The sequence below is a fragment of the Strix uralensis genome, chromosome 6 (assembly GCF_047716275.1).
Source record: "Strix uralensis isolate ZFMK-TIS-50842 chromosome 6, bStrUra1, whole genome shotgun sequence".
Classification (NCBI taxonomy): Eukaryota; Metazoa; Chordata; class Aves; order Strigiformes; family Strigidae; genus Strix; species Strix uralensis.
In genome coordinates this window covers 29864248-29884199 of record NC_133977.1, presented here as the reverse complement: position 1 = coordinate 29884199, position 19952 = coordinate 29864248, and the positions used below count along the sequence as shown (strand labels likewise).

Sequence of the window (19952 nt, the reverse complement as noted above, 5' to 3'; positions counted from 1 at the left end):
TTCAGTACAGGAACCATTTCAGAGAAGTAATTAAGATTGCTGTCTAATTCTCAACGTTGCTGAACTTCCCTTCTCCCTTGCTTCTCCTTTTACCTCCTTTCTCTGTTTCATATAAATTCTTTTCTTCCCTTTTTACAACAATATTATTCCCACTTTTGTTTCTGGGAGCTTTACCTTTGATGTGAATCTCATGTAGTACCTGTAAGCATGTTGTGGTCTCTTGTAATGTCAGAATACTTTTGAAGGCATCTTTAGTGGAAAGTCTGAATTCTCAGATCTAAGGAGGAATAATTTCTTTCCTCCTGTCCTTTCTGGAGCTTGCTACCTATCTCTCTAATAACAAAAGATACCCAAAAGTAGAAGATATGTGGTGATCCATCTGCACTTGTCAGCTCACATGATAAGGAGAATATACCCCATTAGCAAACTTCCCATGCTTTTAATCCTCATTCTCCAAATGTTCCAACTGTTTCTAAGGTTTATAAATCTGAAATTCAAGGCCTGATTCATATGCCTATGAAGCTGAAATCCTCTTGGAGTTTAAAGGGAGTATCATGAGTGTGAAAGGTTGCAAAACATCCCAAAATTAACGTACCGGATACTCTGTTGATACAAACTGATGTTGTTCCATTGATTTCACATATGCTATTCCAGTTTAGTGCTGAAAAAAATAGGTATAAAATATGTTACTTCGTTATAGTCTCCAATAGATTGATTGGTTTCTATCGATGTTATTGGAATCAGTGAGGAAAAACATCAATAATCTAATTTACAGTATTGAGACAAATGATACCTTGTAGTCCTGGCTCTACTTTACTGAACTTCTATAAGTAACATTTCCCCCCTTAGATATTTTTTTCAGAAATGCAGCTCAGAAAGTTGGTGGAAACAAATATAGATGATATTGGTATGTGAGTTTCTAGTGGAGATAATAATGAAGAAGTATGGATGCAAGATTAAGTTATAAAATTCTGTTAAGAAAGTTTTACGATATTAAGCCCTTTTTTTCAGAAAAAAATCTCCCTTGACCATAGTGAGTTACAGATCTAAAAGCAAAATTCTTACTTGCTTCAAGAACTGTTTTAAAAATATAGATTCTTTGACTGAGTTATCAGCCTCATAGTCCTTCAATAGCACACGAATATAATGGCCCAGACCGAGCAGGGGGAGAGTTTATCAGACTACCTCCATCAGTCTCTTCCTTAATAAGTGATTCTGTGATTCTATGAGTCTTAGTCTTCCACAAAACTAATTATTATTAGAAATCTTAGGTTAGTGCTATGCTATGTTTTTTCCAAAAATGCCCACCATGTGTAGTGAGGGGGAAATACCTCAAAACCTAAAAACTTTAATACAAAAATACCAGTGAGGTACTCCATACACTTTATAACAACCTCACTAGTTTTTAATAGATGGGCATAAAATAAACTCCACAAGTGGCATTAAGTATCACTTTTACTGGAAGTGACAGTGTATGATAAAGCATGGACTATTCTTATCTACTGAGAACAGTTACTTTCTGAAGCATGAACACATGGCAGGACAGTTCAGAAGAGCATTCACCCTGACATCCACTGAGGAGGCATGATTTCACAGTCACTAATTACCTGAGACGCATCTCCATGGCTCACTGCAATTCATGTAAGAATATGACCTAGCCCTGGGTGACCTTGGCATGGCCACACACCATAGTGCTACACCATACAGGGATAATAACTTATTATAGGACTAATTAACTTACACTGGAACTAATTCTCAGCAGGTACAATTAGGACAGGCATAGCACTGCACTGATTCAGCTGTACTTCTTCCAGTCCTTAAATAAGCTCATTGAGCTCTGACAAGGCTTCACTGATGTAGACATGCTCCCAAGGCAAAAATAAGTCTCTACAGGTGTACATGTATGTGGATTCCTATAGTTATATAGATATATGTATAAAATAAATACATTTTTATTCAGACTTTTCCTTAATTGACTTTGCACTATTCTCTGGAAGAACAAACTGCTAGCGTAAAATACTTTATGACTAGTAATATTTCTTTTATTTATCATCAATTGTCTTGTGTCTGGAAGTGTGGTGCTGTTACACTTCTGTCAATAAGACCTTCTGGAAACAAAATCAAAATGCTGCAGGAATCATATTTAGCATTAGCTCGTCTAACCCCAGTGCACTGGTCTTATTTCTATTCACAGTGAAGACATGGACTCTTCTTGATTTATCACCATAAGGACAATTAAATGTTGTGTTTTGGAGAAGGGTGATAGGATATACGGATGAGCCTGTAGTTTGAAAAGAAGGGCTGTAAGTACTGGTAAGGTTTTACTGATCCTTTTTCTTTTTTTTATTAAGGAAAATATATACAAGTCAAGAGCAGGCCAAATGAGATAGCTTGCACTGAGAATTTCAATTTAAAGCCACAGCTTCTGAAGAGGTCACATTTCTACATTCACTTGGGTTCTTGCAGAGCATCATGGTCTGCCACTACCAGGATATCATTGGGCGCATAGATTTTTTCCATTTACCAGGGAATACCTGTGTCCAAATAATCATTCCAAGAAAATGTAAATGTAGATGATCAGATCTTGAAGAAACACCAGTTTTCAATATTCATCAACAGGACAATCATCCTACCACTCCTAAAATGTACAGAACTGTACAGAGTAAAACACGAAAAAAATGTCCCTTTCAATAAAAGTAAAGGAATAAATAAAGTTCTAAGAGAATTCATTGGCAATGTGCTCAAGCTAAGCCAAGATGACTTTGCTACCAACAAAATGTGGCCTTTTCCTCTGTGTCTTTGCTCTTCATTAAGAAAACAATATTTCTCTACAGATAGAATTTTGATATGTTTTACACTCAATACTGTTTCTTTTAAGATTTATTCTTTGGGTCATTGTTCTTCATGCTGGAGACCTGTTAAAACAGCGTAGTCATGCAAGGAGACGTGCACCTAGCACCAAGTAGACAAAGCTCGCCTTAACAAGTATTGAGACAAAAGGGATAAATTTTAAAATAGTAGCAGAAGAAAAAAAAAACCCTTAATCTAGATTTACTGAGATCATCAGTCAGAGTTTTGATATTTTCCCTTCCTTATTCATTTAATCTGTTATTCACTGCTCTACTCTTCCCCCAGCAGACACTTTCATACTTCAGAGTTAAACCCTTAAATCATAATGTTGACAGCTGCTTTCTATCAGTGATTGTGATCCAGTAAAGAAGTCAGGTTTCTGACCAGGGAATATTTCATAAACACTTGTAAGAGAAGGGGATAATTGAATGATATAAGGTGGCAGTCAAACCTCAGTTTTAGCTTTAACAAACTCCACAGTATATTCAGACATGAAAATTAAAGTCAATAAAAGTGAGGATAGTTTTTATTTGGCAGGTGCTGATTTGAAACAAGAGATGTTGCACAGCAGGATAATAGATTTTCACTCAATGAAAAGGATAATTATAGAATAGAAGAAAACAGACTGAGGATATCACTAAACAGATATCTTAAAAGGACAGGTAAAATATCTGTTTAGTTTAATTTTATTTCTTCCACTCACTATTTTTTCTACTATTTTATCCACCCCCAAATTCATAATTATAGTTTAATTCACTTTACATTTTTTGTTGCTGAAAATCCAGATGCATTGTCTTGGTTGATCATCTAGTCTTTGTATAGTTTAAACTACAACAGTGGTGTCTTTAGGCCATCCTAGCCTAAGACAGATAGGATACCACACAACTGAATTGGATCACCTTTTTCATTTACCTCTTTATTTTTTGATGAAACAGAGAACCTTTAGACTGGATATCTCATTCTTACAGGGCTAAAGTTATGTGAGTTGTGTTCTATTCACAATAGTTATTCATGAACATTCTCTTCTTCTCAATAAAGATGACATAATCTATCCCTCAAGTGAAAAGTCTAAAAATCAGGAGTGCTAACCTTCCCAGATTAGGATTAGTGTCACCATTAAATATAGCTTTCACATATCAAGTGTGATTCTTGTATGGAGAGCAGCCATATTGCACCATGCTTTGGAAGAAGAATCGCCCTTGAATATGAAGCTAGTATTTAGTAAGAGTCATCATTATAAATCACTTTACAGAAGCTGGTGAAAAAACATTCATGAAACTGATAAACTATACATACATGCTTCTGAACATTCACAGCAGAAAAATAACCTATTTGGTATTCACACAGACACCTAGAAGTGCCAGCTTACCCCTCCCTCTCCCATGAGGAGCAGACACAAAACTCTCTCAAATTCAGAAATGGGTTTAATTGTGTGTTGGAAATGCACAAAGACTGTGTCTCCCATATAATCTACAGATTGGAAATCATTTACAGAAACTGTTGCATGGACAACACTAAGTCTAGATCTCTTTTTGGATGATTAACAGACAGAAAAGGGGAATGAAATTCGTTAAATAAATTAATGAGTTAAGTTTTCTAGAATCCTAAAGAAACTTGATCAGGTTACTGTTTACTACAAGCTCTTATGCATTATGATGTATGTTACTACAGAGATTTCAGGGGTTTATATATTTGCTCATTTTATTTGGGGAGTTGCAGTGAATTTCAGAACTGACTGCCCTGGCCTGTGTACATGTGTGACCAGACCCAAGAGAGTACAGGGTTATTTCTTTTCCCTTTAGTAGATAGATGGCAAATGAGTGTAGCACAAACATGTTCAAACTCCTGCTTAACCAAACTGATGTGACCAGAAGCCATGGTATAGAAGTGAAGGAACATGAACCCAGTCCCGACAGCAGTGTGGGTCTTTCAGTAGGGTACTGTGTTCATGAGTTATTCTTTCTGTAGTTCTTGAGCCAACTAGGTGTCTGCTACCTTAGGTGACTCTTCATCAAATTCCACTGTATAATGTCAACTACTCCACACAGGTTTCCAAGTCCTATGCTCTTAGTGAGTGCTAGTCTTTGAAGGTAGGACCTCTGGGTCTATGTTAAATTACATAGGGTTTTTCTGTGCAAAGATAATATGCCAATCATTCAAAAGTGTACCAACTCATTTTGAATTGAAGATGAGACTTTTGGAAAAGCTGTGACCACACATTTTTAATGATTTATTTGTCACAGTGTTCATGAAGCACTTCACATTGTACTAGAGGCATTGACTACCTTTTTTTCTGGAAAACTCAGATCAAGTACATTCTAAGTGAAGGGATATATATTGGTTTTCATATGTATTCCCTTTCTTCTATCACTAGTAGCTATCAGTACAAATAACAAGCTAAAAAAAGATCTAGGGAGTGAGAGGATTGTAAATAATGAGATTACTATTATGTAAACTACAAAAATGTTTTTTTAAATTTAAAAAAACATTTTATAAAACTGAGCCCTCTGTGGAACTTTGTATTTCCACGGCAGATAAGTCTTGCAAAGGTAAGAGACTGACGGACTCTGGAGACAGAAGTCATTCATTAGAATCTGAGGTCTCAGCAATAGCTGTGCAAATTAGTCCATGTCGCTTTGTCTTTGTACTACCACCCAGAAGGAGAGAACAAAGAGATAAAACAGTCTGCATAGACCAGGGCAGGTCCAGACTGCCACTGGCAGGATAAATAGAAGAGGTTTCACAGTGGAGATTGTGACTGTCAAGGGCTCTTGATGTCTGCTCAGAAATAGGGCAGGGGGCACTAAGTCCTTCTGAGTGAGATGGATATAAGCAATCATTTATCCTGTCCAAAGTAGTTGGGAGGGATCTTTTGGAGGGGAATATCCATCCCCTCTGACTACAGAAGATGACTGGCTTAAATTAAATGCCTCATTTTAGGAAGGCTAAAGGTAGTTGAAATTAAATCAATGTGTCTATGCAACCATCCCTAAGACAGTATAGGTTTCTGTTGATACTGATGAGATCAAATGAGGAGGAAAAGGGCATGATGCTTCATTAAAAAAATGTTTCCATGATAGATTTCAGTTTACAGAAGTCCAGTTCATTACATCTATGTTAAAACTTGAGCATTATGATGGTGCTGCTCTGACTCCCCACAATGTCCATGGCATTTAAACTCTCCACTTGTATTGATCTGCCCAACAGTACCCTTCAAGCACACAAAAAAAATGACTGAATCATTATCTTGCCATCAAAAGACGTATTTCAATGACTTTCCTTCAGGCATGAGCTACCCTTTGTGAAAGGAGTTGTCAAAAGGCCAAGGCCAAATGGCACAATTTGTAAATAAAGCTGTCAATCAGTCCATGGGGTCACAAGAGAATTGCTGCAAACAATTTGTTCTCTTTCTGCTCAGTTGTGGCAGCAGTTGTTATCTTAAAGGATACTAAAGACTCATGCCAGGTGTGTACTACATGTGAACCCAAGGAACTCAATTCTGTTCTGTCCCACTCCACCATTTTTCCTTTCACAAATCCAAACACAGTTCCCAGCCCAGCATCCTTTCTGGCTATGAAAAATGCTGCTGGACACCATCTGTATCTGTGACCCAGCTGTTGAGAAGAGAATAGGAAGTCTTCTCAAAGAGAAATACCTTCAGGGACAATAGATTTTCCCAAAGTTTCCTCTCTCTCTTTTTTCTCTTCCTCTTTATTAAATATGGAAGCGCGTGGGTTGAGTCAGAATGAAAGTTGGATATTTAAAGGCCTATAAACAAGGAAGCCCTAATTGTTCCTTGTCGTCCAAATAATCTGTGATAATAAATGCCAATATCATCTTTTTTCTTTTTTTTTTTTTCCTCTACCTACACCCAGCTATTGTAGTTGTTTACATTTCTTTTTTGATTTTATTTTAGGGCTCATCACAAAAAGAATGAATGTATAAGGGGAACTGGGAATTGGAGAACATGAGAAACATGTAATAAATTAAGGTGAAGCAGGTATACAGTGGTTCATTGTGGGGAAAAAGAGGTAATTGCTTCATTCTTTTGTACCAGGTGTCTCCAGCCTTTTGCTTTTAGACTAAACTGTCCTCCCATTTTTCACGCTTGTAGATGTTTGTCAGATTGCTTCTCCATGATCAGAACACATACTGAACTCTCAGTGAGGTGTCCAGCATCATGATGAGCATCCTGAACAGCTCATCAAAAATAAAACATAACACCAAAATTTCCATTTACAGAAAGCAGTGGGTCCTAACTCCAGATTTGACCTCAATATTTCTATGACTATTATTTTTTAAAGGCTGGGCATATCTGAAGGATTTGAACAATCTTACAGGAAAGAAATGTGAGAAACAGGAATTGAGGTGAAATTTAAATGCTTTAACCTGGACTTCACTGGTATCCCATAATGCAAATTTCAATTCAAAGCACAACCTGCATGACCAACCTCAGTGTGTTCAACAACACGGTAGTCAGAACTCATCTGAGCATATTCATGTTGAAATATCCGTCCTCTTGATGAGGATTAAATTCTGTACTTCTCAGATTCCAGGAATCATATATTTGAGGGTTTGGGATTTTATGTCCCCAACAACTACGTTTGCAAAGATCAAACGTTTACAGTAATTAAAATGAAAGATAACTTCAAAACTGATAACTTTTAGAAACCTGAAATTCTTGATCTCTATTCTGCTTTCTTAGTAAGCAAAACAAGATTCTCAGTTGTTTTAAACCAGTATTAAGTTCTTGATTCATGCTAATTTTGAACTCATTTGACAACCTTATGTCATTCAGGAAACCAGGTTTATAAGACCAAAGATGCACCTCATTGATTTGATAATTTTAAAGTCTACTATTGCCTGTTCCCTTACTCTCGAAAGTTAACTTTTTTACCCAAGAGAAAGGTGAAAAATCCATTAGAAACCCCATTTACTGTGGGTGCACTCTAAGTGTGGAAGAAAAAGTAGAATTATCAAAAGCCACTACATATAATAAATGGAAAATATTGCTACAGGCAAATGCGTATACAGCTAAGAGCACCAGTACACATAACGCAGTTATAAATATAAATATGACTTTCTGCTTTATCATTAAAAAAGCAATGTTGGTATCAATTCTGAAGCACCTTTCTTATGCTCATAAAAAATGTAGCAAGTCTTCAGTAGGATTTAATAAATAATAAACAGACAGCAGTCTAGTGGATGGAGGTGATGAATAACCAAAAGGAAGAGACTAAATACAATATTTGTGTATAATTAAAACACTGAGCTACTGCTGGTTGATTTGATTAATGGCACCTTCTTAATTATAAAGTGTCTTTACTTATAATTTAAGACTACGACAAAATGTCTTTTGCTCATCCAGAAGCATGAGACAGTGGAGAGATGAAGTGTTTTATTATCTTCTTTGAATAAAGATGAGTTCTAATATAAGGCAAGAACTACAATGCCAAAGTGCATAGGAGGTTAAGGAATCTACAGGTTAGAACTCACAACCAGTAGATGGCACTCATTTTATTTAATTCCATTCTACTAAACTAAAGCAAACTTCCTTTCTCTTCTGCAATATTTTATTGTTTTTTAAATAGAGGGCAACTGCTGCTGAAGGAAAATAAAGTTTTGGAGAATATATTTAAAGATTTGGTCTCATGTTGCGTGTTAAAAAGGAGAAGGAAAGAGGTTCAAAGTGTTTCAACATTTCCAAAACAAAGCATTCAAATTACAAAACCAGACAAGGAAACAAATGAGGACAAAGTTAGAAATAAACAAAAAAAATAGTACAGAAGCTTATCTCAATTTAAATTAAATGTTTCTGGAAGACCTACAATGAAATATTACTTCTTTTTTTTTCTTTTTTTTTTTTTTTCCAAAAACTACCCTTTAAAAATATTTTTAAGTTGATGAAAACCAATTTTCCTCCTCACCACTCTTTCAATCAGCAGATCTATTGCAAACCGGTATCATTGTTTGAATAACAGAAATGTCACTTCTCAGTTTAGACTGGAAACTCTCAACATCTGCTGTCCATATCAAATTCAGCAGATAACCCCAGTCCCAAGGAGGGTCCCTTCCTTTGATGCTGGAAAAGCTTCAGTTCTTCCATGTTTCAAGTTCAGCCAGAACTGCTACAAGAGCAGGGACAATTTCAATTCTGACTTCTATTCTAGAAGCCAACAAGTAGACAAGGAATTCATAAGGTCATCAATAAGCAGCTACTTTCAGATCATACCTTATTGATATCTCTAGAATTACATGTGCAACCATTCATGTTTTCTCTAGGGTCCATCTATTGGATTGGTGTGTCTTTTTTGTTTATACTCAACAGTGCCTTAACACATGGTTAGTACCACTGGAACTGTGAGCATTATTTCACAGAATCACAGAATCATCTAGGTTGGAAAAGACCTTGAAGATCATCTAGCCCAACCGTTAACCTAACACTGACCGTTCTCAACTACACCATATCCCTAAGTTCTATGTCAACCCAACTCTTAAACACCTCGAGGGATGGGGACTCCACCACCTCCCTGGGCAGCTCATTCCAACGCCTAACAACCCCTTCTGGAAAGAAATACTTCCTAATATCCAGTCTAAACCTTCCCTGGTGCAACTTGAGGCCATTATCTCTTGGCCTATCACCTGTTACTTTGTTAAAGACTCATCCCCAGTTCTCTGCAACCTCCTTTCAGGTAGCTGTAGAGGGCGATGAGGTCTCCCCTCAGCCTCCTCTTCTCCAGACTAAACAACCCCAGTTCCCTCAGCCACTCTTCGTACGACGTGTGCTCCAGACCCTGCACCAGCTTTGTTGCCCTTCTTTGGACACGCTCGAGTAATTCAATGTCCTTTTTGTAGTGTGGGGCCCAAAACTGAACACAGTAATCGAGGTGCGGCCTCACCAGTGCCGAGTACAGGGGTAAGATCACTTCCCTGTCCCTGCTGGCCACGCTATTTCTGGTACAAGCCAGGATACCATTGGCTTCTTGGCCACCTGGGCACACTGCTGGCTCATGTTCAGCCAGCTGTCAATCAACACCCCCAGGTCCCTCTCTGACTGGCAGCTCTCCAGCCACTTCTCCCCAGGCCTGTAGTGCTGCTGGGGGTTGTTGTGGCCAAAGTGCAGCACCCGGCATTTGGCCTTTTTGAAGCTCATACAGTTGGCCTTAGTCCATCGCTCCAGCCTGTCCAGATCTGTCTGCAGAGCCTCCCTACCCTCGAGCCGATCAACACTCCCACTCAACTTGGTGTTGTCTGCAAACTTACTGAGGGTGCACTCAATCACCTCGTCTAGATCATCAATAAAGATGTTAAACAGGAGTGGCCCCAAAACCGAGCCCTGTGGGACACCACTCATGACCAGCCGCCAACTAGATTTAACTCCGTTCACCACAACTCTTTGGGCCCAGCTATTCAGCCACTTTTTTACCCAGTGAACCGTGTGCCCATCCAAGCCATGAGCAGCCCGTTTTGCCAGGAGAATGCTGTGGGAAATGATGTCAAAGGCCTTACTGAAGTCAAGGTAAACAACATCCACAGCCTTTCCCTCATCCAGTAAGCAGGTCGTCCTGTCGTAGAAGGAGGTCAGGTTTGTCAAGCAGGACCTGCCTTTCATAAACCCATGCTGACTGGGCCTGATCATCCGGTTGTCCCGCATGTGTTGTGTGATGGTACTCTGGATGAGCTGCTCCATCAGCTTCCCGGGCACTGAAGTCAAGCGGACAGGCCTACAATTTCCCGGATCATACTTCCGACCCTTCTTATAGATGGGTGTCACATTGGCCAATTTCCAATCTTTCGGGACCTCCCCGGTCATCCAGGACTGCTGGTAAATGATGGAAAGTGGCTTGGTGAACACCCCAGCCAGCTCCTTCAGCACCCTCAGGTGTATCCCATCTGGTCCCATAGACTTGTGTATGTCTATGTGATGCAGTAGGTCACTATCTCCTCCTGGATTGGGGCGGGGGTGTTCTTCCAGTCTCTGTCTTCTAGCTGAGGAGGCTGGATTCTCTCAATACAACTTGTCTTGCTATTAAAGACTGAGGCAAAGAAGGCATTAAGCACCTCAGCCTTTTCCTCATCACTCATTGCCATGTTTTCTCCTGCATCTAGCAGGGGATGGAGGCTCTCCCTGGTCTTTCTTTTGCTCTTGAAGTACTTATAGAAACACTTCTTGTTATCTTTGACTGCTGAAGCCAGATTAATTTCCAGCTGGGCTTTAGACCTCCTGATTTCCACCCTGCATAGCCTCACAGCATCTTTGTAATCATTGTGAGTGGCTAGCCCCTTCTTCCAAAGGTCATAAACTCTCCTTTTCTCCCTGAGTTGCAGCCAAAGTTCCCTGTTCAGCCAGGGTGGCCTTCTCTGCCACCAGCTTCTCTTACAGCACCTGGGGACAGCCTGCTCCTGTGCCATTAAGATTTACTTCTTAAAGAGTGTCCAGCCTTCCTGGGCCCCTATACCCTTCAGGACCATCTCCCAAGGGATTCTGTCAAGCAGTTGCCTAAACAAGTCAAAGTCAGCCCTTTGGAAGTCCAGGATGTCAGTTCTGTTGCCCCCTCTCCTGGCCGCTCTAAGAATAGAGAACTCTATTATTTCATGATCCCTGTGCCCTAGTCGTCCTCCAACCGCCACATCATCCATCAGTCCTCCTCTGTTCACAAAGAGGAGGTCCAGCAGGGCACCTTCTCTGTTCAGTTCACTCATCAGCTGTGACAGGAAGTTATCTTCCACACATTCCAGGAGCCTCAGGGACTGGTCCCGCTCTGCTGTGTTGTATTTCCAGCAGATGTCTGGGAAGTTAAAGTCTCCCACAAGAACAAGGGTAAGCGATCGTGAGATTTCTCCTAAATGCCTATAGAATATTTCATCCACCTCTCTGTCCTGGTTGGGTGGCCTATAATAGACTCCCACTACAACATCTGCCCTGTTGGCCTTCCCCCTGATTCTAATGCAAAGACACTCCACCCTGTCTTCACTATACTTGTGCTCAAAGCAATCATAACAGTCCCTAACATACAGCGCCACCCCACCGCCTCTCCTTCTTTGTCTATCCCTTCTAAAGAGCTTATAGCCATCAACTGGTGCATTCCAGTCATGGGAGATATCCTACCACATTTCTGTGATAGCCACTACATCGTAATTTTCCTGTTGCATCATGGCTTCAAGCTCCTCTTATTTGTTATCCATGCTGTTTACATTGGAATAGATGCCCTTCAGATGGGCTGATGTCCCCAGGACCTTTTTGCATTTAGAGGTCCTAATCCCAGCCTGACCTTTCACAGGTGTTACCATCGTTACTGATCCATCAACATCCCTTTCATCTTTGTTGTGCTGCATGTCTCCATCCCTTGCCTCCACTGAGATGGCAGGGTGAGGGTCATTGCTGGCAGACCAGCCCACAAACTCTGATAATCTTCTCTGGGGCTTATATCTGGGAGTTCCAGTTTTGTCCCCTTCCCCTTTCAAATCTAGTTTAAAGCTCTTTCAATGAGAGAAGTTAGCTGAACTCCTGACCCAAGATCCTTTTCCCCCTCTGGGACACGTGCATCCCATCTGTTGCCAAAAGTTCTGGCATCCTGTATACTAACCCGTGATTGAAAAATCCAAAGCCCTGCCAGTAACACCAGTCTCGGAGCCACAAGTTCATTTGTTGACTTCTGTAATCTTCCTCATCCATCCCTGCAACTGAACAGATAGAGGAGAACACTATTTGTGCCCCCGACACCTTAACCAGTTTCCCCAAGGCCCTGAAATCTCTCTTCATTGATTTTGGACTTCAAATTTGCAGGGTATGCTCTACTACAAGCTAGTACACCAAAAGTCAGAACGAAGAGGGTATAACCTACTTTTAGGTTTCAGGGCCCCGGGCTGGTTTCATGTTTCCTGGAAAGGGAGCAAGCTGGTAGCACGGCAGCTCTGGACACTGCCCAGAAACAGTGAGCAGAACCAATGCAGACAACTAAGCTACCAGTTACTCACATCATTTTCTACAGCACGGTGGGTTTTCTCTAAATTTAATTTAAGTATTAAATAGATCTTAGTTTATTTACTAAACTTCTTGGTTATTGAAAAAAAATTGAAATAATTAAGTAATAAAAATAATTAAGTATAACAAATTTGAAATAACATCTGCCTTCAGGTCTCAATAAGATCACTCCATGCTTGGGGGAGAGATAGAAAAAGAGAGAGATAAAGCAAATTAGTCCAATGCTAGAATAATATTTTTAGCAAGCAAACTATGAATGAAATAACCTGTTCTATGGGTAAGATATTGGCTAGCCTTTAATCTTTTCTCTCTGAATAGACTGATCAGTGCCTGTTTGGTGGAGTTCTAATAACAAATACCATTTCACAAAAGGAGACTGTGAAACAAGATTCTTCTTGAAATGCAGCCAAAAATGTCTGGATTTTTATGGAGCAATCAAATTTACTCTGGCTACCCCTGGTACAAAACTGACCTCTAATAAAACTGAGTTTATGTCCTAGCTGTATAGGTGTTTAGGAGGATGCTATCACATTACATTTTTTCCCCATTCCTAGCAGAGTATGTATTGGATTAAGAAATGAGGAAGCCCTAAATACTTAACCTTGCTGTATTTGACAGCATTTTCAATTAATACATGTGCAGGATTTAGAAGAAACATGCCTAGCTGAAACCTAAATTCAAAGGAACACAAACTTTGATGCTTAGAGATCTGATCTTTTACATCTGTCTGTTATACATACAATGTAGTAAAGCAGAACCCAACATTTCTCTTTGTCCAGAGTTACCTCCTGGTCTAGAGTGGCAATGCATGGTGTTGAGCAAATAAGTAATGATGCAGTGGACTGTAAAAGGCCAAGGCTGGGCTGAACAATGCAGAGCGTAGGAAAGCAAAGGCTCCACCACCCTCTATTTCCATCCTAACCAAACCTGGAGATGACAGTGTGTACTGTGGTCAGGCACCCCAGAGATTTATATGTGAACTGTCTAAGTATGTGAACTTCTGTTCATTTATTTATCCACAGCCATGCATGCTCCTGCTTTCCCTTCTTCTACGTGAAATCTACTGAAAGCCCAGAGCAATGGCATCTGGATTTGTCACAGGTCTCAGAGAAACATCCAGCTAAGATTCCTAGAAATGCACAAAGGTCTTGAATGAACTGAAAGAGGTCATGAGTTTGTTGATGTTGCACACCATCCAGCTAGGCACACACCTAGCTGGGCAGTCCAGACTTTCCCAGTCTGGAGAGCATTGAAGATTTCAGTTTAGTGATGGTGTGGTAGGTAGGACTCAACCTCATTAGAGGTTGTACCACTCTTTAACAAGAGTCAGGCTTGCGAGTCTGTGAAGTTAACAATTTCCCTTAAAAAAACATTGACCTAAATCAAAAGTCAGCAAGACTCAGACTAACTTATCATGGGTACAGGACCACTCAAAGTGAATAATTCTTAACAGATGTATTGGAAATCAATTGAAAATCTTTAACCTTTCAGACAGCCTCATTACAGGAACCCAGTACCCTCTCTGGTGCAAATGCCTGTCAGATGCTCAACTAGAGCAGGATATGATGGGCACTTAGAAAGGAACAGAGTCATTCACTCTGTAGATCCCTCTTCTTTATGTTATTAATTTCTACTTATGTGTGATGTATCAGCAAAATGGAGATTCTTCATTATTTACTGCATGGAAAAGTACAGATATTTGGGGCTGAGGAGGTTTTCTTCTTCATTTAGTAACTGGCAGCCTACTATTTTCAGTGACTCATCTGACTGATTAAATTAATATTTAAGTATTTCAGTAAATTAATATTTTGTTCACTGGTCTTTTGAGTCTTTACAAAAAACAACAAGAAGATTAAATAAAGCACCAAAGACAAGATTAACTATTTGATCACAGAAGCACTCTAGTTTTTAAGCAGTGTGTGGAAAACACTTTCACTGCTATTCCTGTCCATCCTTTTTCATATTTCACAGAAGACTGCACATGTGTTTTGGTAAAAGTGAGCAACAATTTTGGTGCCCCTCTTAAGGAACTAAGTCGGGTGATTTGCGGAAACAGACTCTACAGCTCAGAGAATTATAAAGCAGGTATGTTTACTCCAGCACCGGGGTACAACGGATTTCTTCACAAAGCACATTTTACCAAAAACGTATAGAGTGTGGATATACATATTCATTGGATTACATAATACAAATATACATATGCATAAGAAAGGCTGGGTTAGTTCAAAAGGCTGGGTTAGTTCAAAAGGCTGGTGTCAGCAGTTTATTTTCTCTTTGCACCTGCGCATTGCCTCTGGTGATCGTCTCCAGGGACTTTTGGAGGAAGGCTCGTAGTCTTTCTCACCTTGTACTTTTCCTCAGAGTATGCGCAGGTTCTCTTAGCCAATTTCTTGAACAACAAGAGTGATTTCAGCCAGTTTACTCATTCTATCTTATCTAAAAGTGCCAGTGTATCAATTTCTACCATCCATATATGGCTATCTATTCATTACAAAGACAAAACTAGTTAGAGCACATCTGCTTTCCAAGGACAAGAAACATACTTTTGCCGAAGATAGTAATTCTTGGTAAGCTTCCACAGAAAACTGCCTTCTTTTGATGAACACAGTAGCAGTAGCCCTTGGTAAGCTTCCACAGAACAGTCAGGGCAAGCAGGATTTTTAAGCAATATTCAGAAGTCGTTATAAGTTGCTATAAGTAAATAAGTTGCAAAGTAGGTGATCATCTCCTTGTATTAGGGTGTTTCTGTCTTGCACGGTAAAAAATAATGCTCAGTTACCCAAACTACTTCTGAAAACCCATTTCCCAGATGATTTGCCCAATGGTACTCTATGTTACCACTATTAAATTGCCCTAAGCAAGTCAGCTTGTCTATCTTGAAACAACTTTCCTAAATACAGAGCAGAAACTGTCACAACTACTAAACCTTTGTATTCCATGGCTGTTGGCAGAGTAGTGCCAAAAGCCAAGCAGGGCTTTACTGTGAGAGCATTAAAAAAGAGTTGTCATGGCAATGTTTGGACTATTTTTTTTTTTTTTTGGTGTCACATGGGCAGCAATTATTGATTACTGAAGGTTTTGTAAACAAGCCCACATATTGTCACTGTGGGTGGTGTATTAATTATTGAGTAAACAAGAGAAAATAAATGTGTGCAAAGTATTGTTATTACAAGCAGTAGGAGCCATTTATCATGGTGCCATATGAATTCAAACTGAACAGAAGTGATAATTGAATCCCTTAGTTAATACCATTCCTCTGACAGAGGATCCCTGGGAAGCATGATTGTTAATTGATTGCCTTGTATGATTAAAAATGCAGAAATAAACCTCAGCAATATTTCACATACTTCAGTTCATGTGAATTTACATCAGGAATGGTCTTTGGTCCAGATTAATAAAATAGGTTATTGAGATTTGAATATCATGTTTATTTTTTTCATAGTATAATATTCCCTTTGTTCTAGACAGTGTCAATACACAACACAAGATGCTCCCACAGTTGTCATCTGTCCTGATTTTTGTCATGGGATTTGCAACCCACAATAATTTTTTTAGAGCTTATTTGCAGGAATCATATTGTTATCAGACAACCTCAACTTTTATTAAAAAGTGAAAATGCATTCTACTCCTCATAACTTTGGCTACCTGCAAAATGTCAACCTGAGACAATCAGTAGCAAAGAAAAACAGGAAATGAAGTTTTAGGATTTAAGAATGGGGAAGGCAAGTCCTGATTGATGAACACTTATATCAATGTGCTTTTATTTTCCACTGTCATGATGCTGTAATTGAAATGGAAAAATCGTAATCGAAATAGAGTAGTAATGTCTCTCTCTTTCTTCTAATAAATTAATACTCAAAAAAAGGATGTGATTTATCTAATGTCTCAGACAGTCTGTGGCACAGACCAGAAACAAACCCAACTTCTTTGTCACAAGACTGCCCTCCTTTTCAAATCAGCATTACCCAGTGCTGAGTAATGTAAACCAGTAGAGTTTGTCAAAGAGGTTAGGAATCCACCACCCAAAGAAAGGCTCAGACCAGATCTGCTCAAACAGTATTCCCAATAGCTAAATACAGAGAGGTAGTAGCTGCTGTTCAATAATTTAATCTCAGACTGTTTTGCCATTGCTGAAATAATATTTCATGATTGCATTCAGAGAAGTAAAAAATATGACTCAATAACTGCAAACCACATGAAAACTTTTAAAACAGAACTTGTATTTGCAGACATTAGAGCAAGATTATCTTAACAGCTCAATGGCCCTCCATCAGCCTAGATGATCATTGAAATAGAAATCTTAATGAGTCAGCTAACATGCAATGACAAGCTGTCTCCTTGATAATGTTTAAAAGGGATCTATTTATTCTTCAGGCTCTGTGGGAGGATGGGATGTGTTCTGTGGAGAAGAAATGGATATAAAGGCCCTGCATCCCAATTTTATCTTAGTTGCACAGTACAATTGTAACTACATTTTCAGGTTACTATGATCGGTGATGAAACTGATCATAGTTTATGACCATGAAAAAAAAAGGAATTTTTTCTTCAAAGGTGCAGGGATGACTATTAGAGAAAAATTGATTCCAGAAATCTTGCAAAGCTCATCAGATCAGGAAATAGAAATAATGTCATGTGGCATTTCAGAGCAATTCCCCATAATCAGTGAAGAAAACTGAGGGTTTTTTCGCTGTTTTACATATTTCTTTCGTCTTGAACCAAGGCCTGAACCACACTATTGGTGCCCTGGCAGGAACTAAATCTTCCCCAGCTCTGAGTCCCTGGTGAGAGTTTTCCACAAGCTGCTATGGTCTTTTCCTTCATATTCCTGTCTAATTCTTTGGACATAACTGTGTTTTGACCAATGTCATGTTACCTTCTTTCTCTGCTTCTGAGTAATTCTGTCTTGTATTTTCTTTCTGTTCCTTACTAACCCCAGAGGAATCCTACTTTGGAAAACAGACAAACCCCATGCAGGCAGACAGATGTCTACTCAATGAGCACCTGTTCCCTCCACTGCTATTCATGACTCCTTACACTGGATCACTTTCCTTTCTGCCTCACATTATCTGTTCCTTGTTTAAAACACTAGCACAGTTTACTTCCCTTAAATTTTTTTTCTAGAAATCAGCAGAGTTATTGATTCTCTCATATATTCCCAATGTCCTAGCACCTCTTGAGGATCACTTCTTGCTTTTTCACAGAAAGAGAGGCCCAGGCCAGCCCTCTTCCTCTCGTTTTCTAGGCTCTCTTCCTGCTTTAAGATCCTTCATTTATGAGTCACTCTTCCTGCCACCATTTACCCTGAATTGCTTCAACTCAAAAAAACAGATGTACTAATTATTTACTTGTCCCAGTTAACTTTTTCAGTTGAAGAATATATATATTTCAGGGTTACTTGATACTGCTGAAATGCTTAGAAATTAAAGGAATTCCACAAACAGAAAAGGAAGATAATTCTCTAGACCATCAAAATGATTTAAAAAAGAAAATACGTTTATTGAATGTGTCTGAGAAATTCTGTAAAATTATTTATGTGCATAAGTGTTTAAGTGGCTTACTGGACTTCAGGCATAACATAACAGATGCACTCTTGTGGAAATTAGTCCTGCAGCTCTAGTTACCACCTTAAAAACTACCCATATGCATGTTTCCAGCAGACTTCTCCGTGGAAATATTTTTCAGCAGAGTTCTTCCTGCAGATAAACCAGTGAAAATAGATTAAAGTTCAGGCAAGTAGGCTAAGATACATATATTTGGGTGAAAGATAACTAGTTCTAGGCTATCACTTATTTTTGTCTCAGAATAAACATGTTTTGGGCATTTCATTGGACTATTACTTGAGAGCTTTGAATGTGGATCTCAGATTTCAGGGAAGAGGAGGAGTAGGTGCATTGAACAAAGGGAAAGATTTGCATAAACCCAGTCTTATATTTCAAAAGACTCTTCTGAGAATATATGCTGCGTCCCCCACCCCAAAGACATTCCTGGAGTGAAAGGGAACCGTTCTAACAATGTGCCTTTTATTTATCCCTATACAAAATCTGGCCCAAAACCTTTGAAAACAAACTCCCTGCAAGATTAAGTCTATTTAAGGGACCCAAAGTGGTCATCATTACACTCATTACAAAAGGTCAGCCAAGTTTTATGAACTCCTATGTCAAATCTACCCTGTAGCAAATTTAGTACCTTTTTTAAGATGATCCAAAGAGAATGAATTACTGGCAATTTGCCAAAATGAAGTGAGAACTACTCACTTCCTCCATCATTTTAATACTTGTAGTTTATTGCTGGTGTAAATAGGTTTATAACCTTCCGGTATGAAGCACAGACATCTGCTCAGTTTAGCACTAAACATCTGGTTATTCCAACAAAGCATATAATTATATTTAATGGATGAGAAGTGTTTGATGGATTACATCCAAGTATCTGAATAAGACAGTTATGCATAAAAACTATTTGCATGGATTAGCTTGACAGGCTAACAAGACATAGTGGAACATTATTTTGCCTGATAGTTATATTGATTTCAACTGATGTTTTGCATTGCAGAGGCTGCAGACATTTATTTTGGTTACAATCACAAATTCTCTTTATTTTATTTGGGCAGGCACAAAATGTAGAAATTTTTATCTGCTTGAGTGTGAAGTCCAGCCCACTAATACTGCAAGACTCCTTTGTGTTGTACTTCAATGGTGGATCAAGTTTTTCAAACTTAACATTAAATGTTGAAAGAAAAAATCCCTCTACTTCTTGCCCTCATAATCTATTGTCATCAGCTAGAAGATGATTCTCTCAGGAAGTATTCCTTGTGAAGAAAAAATTGGACATCTTTCAGTTAATTGATGTGAGCAAGTAGCGTGCCAAAGGCGATACAAGAACAGATTGTCTTAAAATGAGAACTATTGTTCTAGAAACATTAGTAGTGGAATTCCTCCAGGATTACTTATTTTCATTAAGAATCATGACAGAAAAGTGGGAGTGCTCTAATTAAGTTGTAAAGCGTCATTAATAGAGGATGAACACCAGACAGGAAGAGCTGGATGACCTTGAAAATGCTAGCAGAAATGGGATGAAACTTAATTGTGTAAACCACAAGGTCACATTCTTGGATACCACT

General features: G+C 38.9%; 1 long non-coding RNA gene across 1 annotated transcript in view; it reads right to left on the bottom strand.

Moving 5' to 3' along the window:
- Positions 1 to 605: 605 nt before the first annotated feature.
- LOC141945407 (uncharacterized) overlaps positions 606 to 19952 on the bottom strand; it is a 65340-nt gene continuing 45993 nt past the window's right edge. The window contains exon 3 of the long non-coding RNA XR_012629505.1: positions 606 to 661. This is a non-coding gene — a long non-coding RNA (uncharacterized LOC141945407). The remainder of the gene's footprint in view (positions 662 to 19952) is intronic.